The following is a 13038-nucleotide window of genomic DNA, read 5'->3' as shown; positions in this document are numbered from 1 at the left end:
AAATATGAGTGATTATTTGAAGGAAATAATATGAATGAAAAAGTAAAAGAAAAAAATATAATATGAGTAATATTGTGAAACATTTAAAAAATCATGAGAAAAAAAACTCACCACAAAACTGTTAAATCATCTATAGTCATAATCACCTTTTTTTGTTTTATGCACACTCATTGCATAAGTGGGTGACAAACGAAAAGGAGAGAAATTATCACATAAAGATTGTATAAAAATACCTTCTGTCACACCTGTGAAACTAAAAAAAATAGAAACATTGTCATGCAAATAATACCTAAAGAATGTATAAGAACACCCCCTGCCACACTCGTGAAATTGAAAAAAAAACACATTAGATATATTGTTATGCAAATAATGCAAAAAGAAGAAAAATGTAAAATGGAAGAGACAAAACAAATGGAGAAAAAAAAAGTCAGATAGTAAAAAGAGGAAAGAGAACATTTGTTATATGTTTTATAAATACTTGTTATTATTATTTGTATGTTATTGGTTTTGTCCTGACCATCGGACTATGTTGTGATTGTGTGTATTTGTGTGTTACTATGCACGTACCTAATTTGTTGTTATTGTTGTTGTTGGTATGTTATATTATATTGTATTTGGTGTTATTATTATACAATTATGTAAGTGTTGTAGTTATTATATTTGATGTTAGATTAAGTTCTTATAATTAGAATAATAGAAAAATTTCCCATGTAACATGATATTTTTTATAATGTCTAATTAAGTGGTTTTAATTATATTATAAAAGTAATTAAATTTAATTTAAATGCATGTATATAATTAATTACGAGGTGACGTTTTGTGATACATGTATATATGATTATGATTACGTATGTGAAAATCTTGTTTTAGGTGTGAATAGTTTTAGAGTGGTTGGGTCGAGATAAGTGGACCTTGAGGAATGAGAATGGGGTGGGTGAGTTTAGTGAGTTGTGGGGTACAAAGAGAGGAAATGGAAAGAGTCATAAACATTCCCAAAACTCTTGCATAATTTGAAACACAATACAAAAGTTCTTCTACTATCTTCTTTCTCTCCTAGAAAACTAATTCCTTGAGGATTTGAGAACATAGTTGTCTTGCTCAAAGAATATCTTTTTCTCCTCTCTTTAGTGTTCATTGGTTGTCCCTTGGTGTGGTAAGCACCTCCACTCCCTCTTTTATAGTCCATTTTCATTTTTCCTAGGGCACCCATGGGAATTCCATGGAAGAGGCTTAGTTTTTGGATTTAGGTCTGACTTTGGGTTGCTTTTGGGTATGGGTGATGCCCTTCTAGTGTGGATTGCTAGTGGAGTTTAGGAAAGCTTCCTCCTTAGACCAAAAGTTCCTTCCTTTCCTCTTCCCCTTCACAAAGTCATCTTTTGAGATTAAATAGGTAAGGGAAGTTGACCTTGTTGTTTTCTGTTGCCTTGTGATGTATTAGAATGGTTATTATGTATTTGTGCTAGTGGTTTGATGTTGATATACGTGATTTTGATATTTAGTTGTTGATTTGACGATATGAATGGATATAAATGATATTTGATGGTTGAGAATGTCTTATGCATGCTTGAAATCATTGCGGTGATGTTCACATAGTGTGGGATGGTAATAAATCTGAAAAAGATGAGTTTGTTTGAAAAAATTCATATTCCTAGCTTCTTTGATCATTTTAGTAGATTATATTGTTCTATAATTGATTAAAATGAGCTTTAGGGGTTGAATTTTGGTTTAACTCACTCAAATAGTCAATTATGTGGCATGATAATCGACTATTTTAAGTACCATGGGTTGTGTTTTAATACAAGTTTGCAAACAATCAATTATTAATATCAGTAAAAGTCCCATGGTATAACTCTGCTATAATTAATCGACTATAATGAGACATAATCGATTAAATGGACCAAACGTCAATCCTAGAGTGATAATATGGGAGCATGCCCTTCATGAAAGTTGTAGTCTTGAGTGTTAGCTAATTAATGGCTTTGGTCTCACTTAAAAATATTGCGTATAACTCTAGAAATGATCAAATTAGTGAACAAAGGTCAAGTTGTTGGTAATAAGTAAAAGTTTCATATAGATGGTATTTTTAGGCATAATATGCTTCCAAACAAGTCTTTGAGTAAACATAAAAGTTAGATATAATCTTTTTAACTTTCAAATGAGACAATAACCAACTTAACTGAGTTAGTATATATTTATTTATCCTATTTATAAGTTATGAAGGCCATAGGTACATAATAGAAAACAAAGAAGATAGTAGTCCAAAACTTATGAGATGTTTTAATAACCTCAAACATGAAGTATAGAGTTGTTATGAATAGTCAAGTGGTTCATATTTATGATGTGTGGTATGGTCTATGATTTTATTGTTGCTAATTTATCTTGTTGTTGTTGGGAACATTATATTGATTATGAAATAATTATGTTAATTGATGAATGTCTTTAGTTGTATTGATTTATTTCTTAATGATCATATGAAGTGTGGTTGAGATAATGTTGTTTTATGATTAAATTTGACTTTATGTTGAGATCATAGATTCATATTCATATGAGTTTTTGGTGAGTTATTTGCAAGAATTCAAGGTGTTGGAATATTTTGCTATGCTTATTGAACTATTGGTGGATTCATGAGCGTGATTAGATTATGAATGGTGAATCTATGATATTATAAGCTCTTATGATATTGAGATTGTTGAATGAATGTGTGATTGTGTATGATATTGATTTGAATGATCATAATATGCATACATTGATGAATAACATTGCATGTGAGTATGCACGTAAGTTGGGGGTGCTAAAAAGGTCATCAACCTAGTACTAGAGGTTGTCGATGGTGGCTAACAATGAAAGGACCTATAGCATGGATGGGTGAGCGAATCCCTAAATAGGTTAAGGTCATTGCAAGCCTCATTGGAGGTAAGCCACTATGCTCATTCATTTTCGATAAAACCACACTTCCTCTATAAGGTTAATTAAAGTCTCTGAATGGTCAAGGTGTGACTATGTTAAGGGATGTACTTGGGTTAATCGCTCAAGTGTGAAATCTTCCAGGAGTAAAGAGTCAACATGGTATAACATGATAATTAGACATGTGCATTAATAATTATGACTTGAGAATGATATGTTACTTGATGAGTCATGGAAATACTTTGATGTCTAGTGATTCATAGATTGATGATGAAGATGGTGCATGACTATTGGACCTTTATGAAATGGTTGATAAACTAATGATTATTATGAGATTCCTTGTTATGAGAATTCTAAGACTTATGCTTTATGTATGATTTCTACATATCATGTTATATATGTGATGGTAGTGGATCATGTTTTAATTGTTAAGTTGCATTTTGTTTTAGTATGCTTGTTTTTTATAAGTTTACCCATGTATTGTTGTATGCATGGTTTGTGCCTTTGATGATTTTGTATATGATGTATGTGGAAAGCAGATGGCTAGGAGGTAGCCTCGTGTCTTTCGGAGACTTCATAGATATGTGTACCTAAATGTCAAGATGTGTTTCCATTGGTTGCTTCTTTCTTAGCATCTTGTATAGTGTTGACCGACTCAAAGTCTAGGAAGTTTATCTTCATAGAGTTGTCATGTCTATATGTGTGTTTTGAGTTACTTTCATATTGTATAAGTTCATGTTATGCTGGAGTACCATCAAACTCATGGTATCTTCAGTTGTATATATATATGTATATATCTTGTGATGTTTTATCTTGATATCTTACATTTTGGTTTTTAGTCTTTGAAACGGAAACATTTACAAGTATTTTTATAATTAAATTAATCTAAGAGTTTTAAATAAATCTAAATAAAGTCTTCCGCTTGAGATAGTTCATAGTTTCATGTAACTGCGGTGGGTCGTTATGGTCTAAGTCTAAGAAGTGTTGTTTATGTTGTTGGAAAGCTTGATGGAAAAGCTACAATTCATGCCTACATCTTAAAAATCAAAATCAGCTTCCATCTTAGAGAAAATCAACTCCAAAGTAAGCCACTTGATCATGAAAAACACTATAAGTCCTACATTGGGCAAAATAACCTCATGAACCCTTTTTTTCCCTATATATAGAGGAGACCACAAAACCTTAAGAGCACCAAAGAATAAAGTGGGCTTAGCATTAAGCGTGAAGCCCCTCATAGTTAATATTTTTAACTTTCCCTTAGAGTTTCCAAACTTGAATTATATAGGCGACATAGGATTGTGTTTTAAGTCACCCATGTTTTAGCCATAGTAAGAGTTGGAGGGATCGTAGTGGACAAAGCCACCAAGTTTGTGTGGTTTATATGGAGTTTGTCTCCATGTCGTCTTTAGTTGTCAGTGTATGTTTTTGCTCTTCCCATTTATACTTTAAATGGACGTGGTTTTAATGTGTAAAATGAGTTTTAAATATGACCAAACTAGGCTTAGGTGTATTCATAAGAAATGTATCCCTAGATATTAGCTAACAAATGGTTTTGGTTTCAGTTAATTTGGACTTCTAGAACTCTATATATAGAACAATTATTGAACAAAGGTCAAGCTATCAGGATCGTTCAATTAGTTCATGTTTTTCCTAATTTTAGGCATAGTAAACGATTGAACTAGCTTTATAGGTAAACATAAAAGTTATAGATAATTATATTGCCTTTAAAATTCAATGTGATAGGATTAGTATAACTATATATATTTACACCTCAAAGAGGTCATAGAAACACAACACAAAATGATAGAAGTAATACTCAAAACGTAAAGGATGTTTTACCAATCATAATACAAAGTAGGTAGATGTTATAATTGATGTGTGACATAGAGTTAAGATGTATTTTAGGTACATGATTGATTGAGTGATGATACTGAATACATGTGTATTGATGCTATAACTTGAATGATGATTTATGAGTGTTGTGGAATCATTGAATGTTTTGCTTTATCTCTAAAGTGTGAATTGTAATGTATGATGTTCATGTGTACATGGTGAATCAAGTGATTTCATAACAATGTTTTAAAAATATTTGTATGTGACCTGAATTATGTGGAGTATGGACCACCATGTTATGAAGAGTTATGGTTAGATGCCATTGAGATGAGTGACCTAGCCCATGTGGGGCAAGGATGGGGTCGGGTGTATCCAGTTTGGAGTCTTCGTGTGGCTCATGTTGATCTCATGGGTTGGAGTATCCTTGCAAGACTTGGTAACCTTGACGCGCTGTCGACAGTCTCATCTCGATCAAAGTGTAGTAATGGGATCATATAGGTTCGTTACTACATGTCCTTTCAAGCTTCTTTCACAAATGTTTTTCTAGTACCACATGCATATGATAAAAGAGAAAAGAACATTGCCTAGCATAGTGCATTATTGTGAGTTGGTCTGACTTGTGTGATTTATGATATGGATACCATGAATGCCTTGGGTTGTACTTGTGTTATGTGTGAATGATTTTATCCATAGTCATGATATATTGTGATGTGAAACTGTTATGATGGCTTGGAATGGGATGATATATGACTCCTTAAGGGCATAGAGAGATGTATTTAGAATGGCATGTGAGAATAGGCTAGAAAGTATATTGCTTTTGAGCATAGAAGCCCAAGTAAGAAAAGTGGAGTTTCGCAAGAAGGAAAGCTATAAAATAGCTTACTATTTAAAGAATAAATCCCAAGATATTATTGAAGATTTTTTTTATGCTTAAGATATTGTTGAAGATGAACTAGTGCAATAAGTGACTATAAAGGATGAACTCGAGGCAATAATTTATGATTCGATGGATGTCGACCTAATCATGAAAGTAATAAAGTTTGATAAATACCCAATGAGGGTAAAGCAGTGAGAGAAAAATGAATTGTGAGTTGTTCGGGTAGAAGAGTCTAACCCAATTGTAGAGTTCTTAGAGCACTCATTGAGACATTATGTCTCACCCCTTTAAGTCTCATTGTTTTCAGGAAACAGGTGATGGCATATGTCATTGGAGCATGAAGTCTTGTTATGTTTTATAATTCAATGTAATTCCTTTTATATGATGTATCAAAGCCTTGTTACAAAGGAGAAATTTTATTTATCAATATTGTAATTAAATTCTAATTTATATATTTACTGGTTAGCTTTCGCATGATGACGCATATATATGTTTCTAATTCTTATGTCTCTAGAAATCTTTAACATGGTTAAGGTGATATCCTTAAGGTGTTACATAGGCTACTATTTCGATAGACAAAAAAAATCTCACTTTACTTCGAAATTAAAATTAAGTGTAGTTTATAAACACTCTTTTCCCTTACTTAACAATAGGCTTTTTAAGGATACAATTTAGAGGCCCATCCAAATAAAAACATACACTTTAAATGTGATAATCCTAACAATCCAACAAACTTGAAGTTGGAACATCTTTATTGTCTATAAAATGAATTTGACTTGAGAAAATTTAAATAAAAACATTTAATATGTTAAACCATACTTTTTTAGGGTTGTTTAGCCTACGAAAATAGTTTCTAATTTTAATTGTAATTATGAAAATATTATCTTTTTTTGTTTTTAAAAAATTGTATTAGAAACAATTAAACAACTTTTAATGTTTTTAATTTTCTAATTCTTTGAAAAAAATTTAGAAACTGTAAAATAAAAATAAAATAATATCTTTATAATTAAAAATTAAAAATAGAATACATCATTTAAAATTTAAAATTAAATAATCCGTATTTTTTTCTTCTTAAAAAGTAAAGTAAACGCCCATTGATAACTAGGGTTTCCTAAAGAAAAGGGCGAAAGTGTAAACCCCGGATGCGGCTCCACTCACTATATATATATATATTCTCAAATCTCAACCCTACCATTTCCAACCCTAGCCCTCAGCAGCAACCGAATTCAGAATAGCTCTGAATCCTCACCACCGAGTTTTTTGCTCCTCTCCCATTTCACACTTTTGTGCAATTTTTCGCTCTGGGTTCCCCTTGCCAAAACCCAACCTTTTCGTTTACATTTTTATTATTCGTTCGATGAACCCATTTCGTTTTCTTATTCATGTTTTGATTTAATAAGATGAACTTGCAAATGTTGGTATTATTAAGGTTTTTAGTTTTGTATCGGAGAAATTGGTTATTATTGGTAAAAGATGCATTGCACTATGTAGTATCGTAGGTCTCTCTGATTATGTGGAGCGGCCTTTGAGCAATGGTGCATAAAGTGAGAGCTGATTAGTCAGCAGGCAGCCAGACAACTGCCGAGGTGGATCCACAGATGAACGGCTCATTTGTTAATGCTGTTTGTCTACTAATTCCACCTTACATTTTCATTGTTCCATAACCAAAATTTTAATTCCACTTTTTTTTTTATTATAAGTCTGAGATTAATTGGTTTAGTTGGTCCAAATTGAATGCTCAAATGGATGTTTAGAAGCTTTCTAATGATAATCCGAACATACAGTAAGTTGTTGAACCGATTTGATTTTGAACTTTTGATGCACCGATTTAGCTTTATGTTTTGTTTAAATTGTGCCTATCTGTTTTAAATTTTAATACAATCTAAGGGAAATACGACCTAAGAATAATGAAGAAAGGGATGAAAAGAATTTGATCACCAAGAATGTTTTTCTGTCCAACATTTGTTCAAGACACCAGTCCCAAAGCAAACATGACCCAATAGATTTTACCAGAAAATTTTACACTTCAATTGATATCTTCGTTACATGGAAAAAAAATTATAGTTGAGGTCTTTACAGTTAAAATATGCACTTTATCCTGCAAATGTTTCCACTAGAAGTAGAAGAGTTAGATCCTTTTTTAATACCAGGCAATTTTCTGCTGTGTTTTGTCACACTCTCACACGACTGTCAATCAGATTAGGAATAATATCATTTCCTAAACCATGATTTGTTTACAGACATTTGTCTACCACACACAAACACATCACAGAGAGAGAGAGAGAGAGATAAAGGCATACCCACATATAGAGGTATCATAATTTTCTTTTACAAATGCGTTGTTCTTCTGTCTCATTGATTATGCTACAATTCTTCAAACCAAAAAAGCAAAGAAAAAAAACTGAAAATACAAATTCCTAAGACAATGCTACATTTATCAGAGTTTCTTCCACTGGAGAGCCTTAGGCATTAGTGCATTGCACAAAATAGTTGTACACTGCTACTCTCATAAGGGAAATGTTAACATGAAAAGATGAAAGTACTTGATCCCTGTCATTTTCATTCTCAGTTCTCAAATAATTGGTTATTCTGAATTTCAGTTTTGAGAACTAGTTAGAGTAAGAATCATTGACTCCAACTAGCAATATAGTATATTCCTAAAAGTCAGTTTAACTTTCCAGCAGTTCGATCGTTAGAAATCGGAGTTGCAGAGGGACCAATCAACAATAAATGGATGTACTGAAGTGTTTGTGATGCTGAAGCTGATGCTGCCAAAGAAAGCTTCAAGCTAAGCACAGGTGCCACCTGCCAAAATAGAAAATAAATTAAGAGCTCTGCATATAGAAAAATTCTAATATATTAACATAAAGATATATCAGCAAAAAATATGGATACCAACTAGTACATTTGAAGGTGCAGGCACAATCACAAAGTCCAACATAAAAATGCATTAAATTAATTTTGGAAAGAAAACATTCATAGTTATCAATCCCAAATAGTGACATGGAGCAGCCAGATCCCAAAATCACTATAGCTGTAAAGTGAACAGAAAGTGAATAATTTATAGATACAAATAAAATAATTTATATTATACCTATATAAATTCTATAAAAAAAAAACCCAAAATAAAGGCAAATTGATACTTATTTATCAAAGGTCATAATATTAAGCTACCTAACACAGAAGTGAATAATAGCAAAAGTCAAGTAACATTGAGAAAAGTATAGCATGAAAGAACAATGTAATCTGTATATCCCAATCTCACAACTCAACGACAGTGTTTATTTTTTAAAAGCAGAAAGGCAATAGTGAAAGTTATACAAGACAAACCTGATTGCGCTCTACATAGTCATCCAGGAAATCTTTGATTTCACTAACCTGCTCTGGAGTCTGGACTTAATTCATCATTATCGAGTAGCCTCAAGATAAATTCGCATTTCTTTATATGAGCCTTGTGCCGAGTATTTGATGTTTCTAGATGTGTCTGACAAACAAAAAGAAACATTTGAATAGTGATGACTTAGATTGATGATCTTATCGTCTGCAGGTGAATTTGAATTACTCATTTTCTCCAAATAAGAGTAAATAATTAATACCTCAGAAATACTTAAAATTACGAAAACAAATAAAATGAATTTAATTAATTTAAGAAAAATGTAAGATTGAATTTCATCATTCATATTCTTAGTATCCAAATAATATTAATAAGTATGAATCATTTTCTAACATCATTGATGCACACATTAAATCACCCCGAACTTATCTCTCGCATTACGAAGTCGATCATTGTATAGAGCACAAGATCGACAGCAGAAATGATGAATGATGCAATCCACAGTCATTTCTCTACCGCTCCAACTCCACTTTGTCTCTCTTTTCTCTCCTTGCTCGTTGTTCTTCCTCTGGTTCTTGCACTGCTTCCCCTGGTTTGTGATTGTGCATGGCTTTTAAATGAAATGGTCCAAGAGGTGTCAGACCAACTCACCCAGGCGAGTTGGTTCCTTCAAGCTGAAGTAATCTCAGTAGCCTAGGCGAGTTGATTGCTAACCTGAGCCAGTGACACTCTGAAATTCTTCAAAAATGACCCTTTTGCTCTTCATCTTGGCTTGACTTTTGGATCCAACAAACAACTATCAAAACATAAAAAATGCAGTATCTTCCATATTTAAACAAAAATATTATAAATGTACAATATATAAAACAACTAAAATTAAGGAAAATTATAAAAAAAACTATTAAAATCAAAAGATAAGTGATAACATTCTAATCCCAAAAATAACTAAAATATGACATTTATCACACATGAACACAGAGACACTCCATGCTTTAATATAAGGCAAACTTACTTTTGAGAGCCATGTTGCTTGAGCTGACATAATAATCCCAAGAATAGCCGAAGCATGCAAACAACAATCTTAATTACATGAATCTTCACAGAAGTTAAATAGAAGCTTTCTTAATTTCATACAACTTCCATTTCATGCAACAAGGCATATTTTAGATAGCATTTTCCTATGTTTGGTGTAACAGTTCAAAGGAGATTATTTTTTTGGTTGATTATTACACCTTACAATAAATCCGGATCCCCTTTGAACAAAGCCACAAAAGTGAAATCTATAATATAAGTCTATAACCAAAATCCTATGTGGTAATAAGAGAGCAGAGCAAAGAGCACTAGAGCAGTTACGCACAATCGAAAAGGAAAACAACCAAAATTTTCCAACAACAAAACTTTTAAGCAAATAAAACTACGTCTAATTTCGAGAGATTGGTGTTACCTCCTTTTAATTTCAAGAAATATACTGACTGATATCAAAACTAGAAAACAATAATATTGATAGTTAGTACCTTGACATCCAGAAGCCCATAGAACAAATATGCATCTTGTATCTTGGACTATTTTTTTATTCCTTACATTAACTGATCTTATAAGTATTCCTAATTAATAAAAATTTAACATATAAACATGCATGCATGGGCCATAATATAAAACTCTAGTTCATACTATTCAGCAGGTACTTTCTTTTTCATAGTATAGAGTAGTAACAACTCAATTTTACTAATGAAGTAGGAATCATGCCATGGACCAAAGAACAAATAATCATATTGGCATCTCATCAAGTAACAAGTAGATAATTTGGTGAAGTTATGAGTTTCAAATTGAACAAAAACAATACATAAGGTACACTTTGAAAACCAATTAGCAATAAAACCAGTACTTGGAGATTATAGAAACAAGTCAATGAAGTAAAAGAAATAGATCAAAGAAAACTTAAGTTGAAGATTCACTCAAGGCTTTGACAGCTTAAGTACTTTAAATCCAAAATTATTAGAGAAACATTACCCAATCACAACATCTTAGAAAATCAAAATCTATATCAACATTCAAAGACTGATAGATTCATCCATACTCATCCATCACTGTGACTCCCATTGTTGATTAAAATGAAAAAAAAAAATAGTGATAAGGATATTGATTAAAATAGATATATTTAAGCTAAATTCTAATTATTGATAAGGATATTGACTCACACTACGAAGCTTTCACAAAACTTTATTGGGAATATTGGAAACACAGCCTCCTATCAATATTGAAATTACCTCATCTACAGTGAGGAGATCCAGGTTACTTTTGATGTGCTCTTTGGCTATTTTACTGGTTAATTTGATTATTCAAAAAAATTTGCACCTACAGTTAAACTCTAAGATACAAAATAGTTATTATATAGCTGAGTTCAGAAACCAGTACTGCTCTATTAAATCAATTACAGGAAATCATATAATTTAGGCTAAAGCACACTTAAGCTTAGTTTACCCAATAACAAAATATCATCAATGGCACACTCAACATCTCCATCCAACTTTTTCCAAAAATATATCCAGTTGCATAGTAGTAAAGATAACAATATCTGAAAACATATAAACACATGGATACATTGCTCATAATGTTAAATAAAGATTAAGATGACTAAAATATTTCTAAATCATTTGTCATAAAATATACTTAGCATTGGCAGCTTGAAACAACACATGATTAATATTACAGTTACCAATTTCACACCTAACTAAAATGCACAATTACAATAAAAGTAATATATAATTTATTTATATTTCTACTCCAAGTCCAACATTGTTAATCATTTTTCAACAAGAAAAAGAGATAAACATCCCATATGCTGATAAGCCTCCAAGGACTTCTATCAAGAGCTCCCCCAATCCAATGTTTGAAGCTTTAACCTATTCTTCAAGTTCAAGAAGACCATCAAACTCCACCACCACTTCAACAACCTACCACATGTTGGCTATAATAAGATATGAAATTTAACATGATGCATTTTATTTGTTCTATTTAATACACTATTTTTTCTCCCTCGTATTTAAGGGTTTTGAAGAAATCAATCGATATTAACATGTCAAAATGTAATAATTTCAAATATCTTTTGCAATGGATAGAAAATCCATTCACTAAAGCAAGATTCGGAAGAATTTAAAATGTTTTTCTAAACTTAGTCATGGAGATGAAAACTAAAGAGGGTTTGGCTAAAATAGAGCCCAATTCAAGAATGGTTACATTTATATATTTATGATTTAAAGATAAATCCAACCAACTTAAAGACAAACAATTTGGAAGGCACAATGAGTCCCAACACTTACTACTCAAGATGTATTTGTAGGCTAGAATTTACTTTGATGGATTACTTAATTTTTGGATTGAATAATTAATTAAGCTCATTTTTTTATTTTTCATATAATTTTCGTATTTATTCTTGGTGGATTAACTTCATATGTCTTTTGATATTATATAGGTCAGTTTTTAGTATTTTTAGGCTTTCTAGATCATTATCATGGTTCATAAAAAAAAACATTGTGATGATTAATGGGGTTTAATGAACTATTGTGATAGTGGGTTGTGACAGTGGATGCCAAGTAATTTTTAGCGGAAAGTTTAGTGAGAAGTTATTTTTAGTGGGAATTTATTACTTAGTAGATTGTTTAATAGGAACTCAATTCTGGTGGAAATTAAATGATAAGTGGAATGTTTAGTAGAGATTTACCTGTACTTCAAGGATTGCTTAGCTTAGCTTATTAATAAAAACCTCTTATAAGCAATCAAGAAAAAATTATAAAGAATTTGAAAATTTTTAGAAAATTCAAATACACAACATTTTAATTGTCTTGATTTAAATTTCTTTCATTTTATAAATATTTTGTTTGGATAAAGTAATTCAATTTCTTGTATTTTAAATTCCTAGTTTGGATAAAGTAATTCAATTTTAATGAAATTCAAAATTTTATTTTAAAATATTTATTTAAAACTTAAAATTTTAATATTAAATAAAAATAAATATTAGTAATTTTTAAATATTTAAATGTTTAAAATAATTTTAATGCTAGACTATATTTAATAATAAAAAAGTAAATGA

The 13038-nt window shown here is 31.1% G+C and overlaps 1 long non-coding RNA gene and 1 other non-coding gene across 2 annotated transcripts; one reads left to right on the top strand and one right to left on the bottom strand.

The window, feature by feature from the left end:
* The first annotated feature begins 7092 nt into the window (after window positions 1-7092).
* Window positions 7093-7264, top strand: LOC112999842 (small nucleolar RNA snoR143). Its single transcript, XR_003265060.1, has one exon. It is a non-coding gene; the product is annotated as a small nucleolar RNA snoR143 (small nucleolar RNA).
* A 657-nt stretch (window positions 7265-7921) lies between these two features.
* LOC121173655 (uncharacterized) lies at window positions 7922-9076 on the bottom strand. Its single transcript, XR_005888913.1, has 2 exons — window positions 8945-9076; window positions 7922-8419 (listed from the first exon to the last, which is right to left on the bottom strand). It is a non-coding gene; the product is annotated as an uncharacterized lncRNA (long non-coding RNA).
* Between the last annotated feature and the right edge of the window lie 3962 nt (window positions 9077-13038).

This window comes from Glycine max, chromosome 16, assembly GCF_000004515.6.
Source record: "Glycine max cultivar Williams 82 chromosome 16, Glycine_max_v4.0, whole genome shotgun sequence".
Taxonomy (NCBI): Eukaryota; Viridiplantae; Streptophyta; class Magnoliopsida; order Fabales; family Fabaceae; genus Glycine; species Glycine max.
This window is presented reverse-complemented; position numbering and strand designations above follow the sequence as displayed.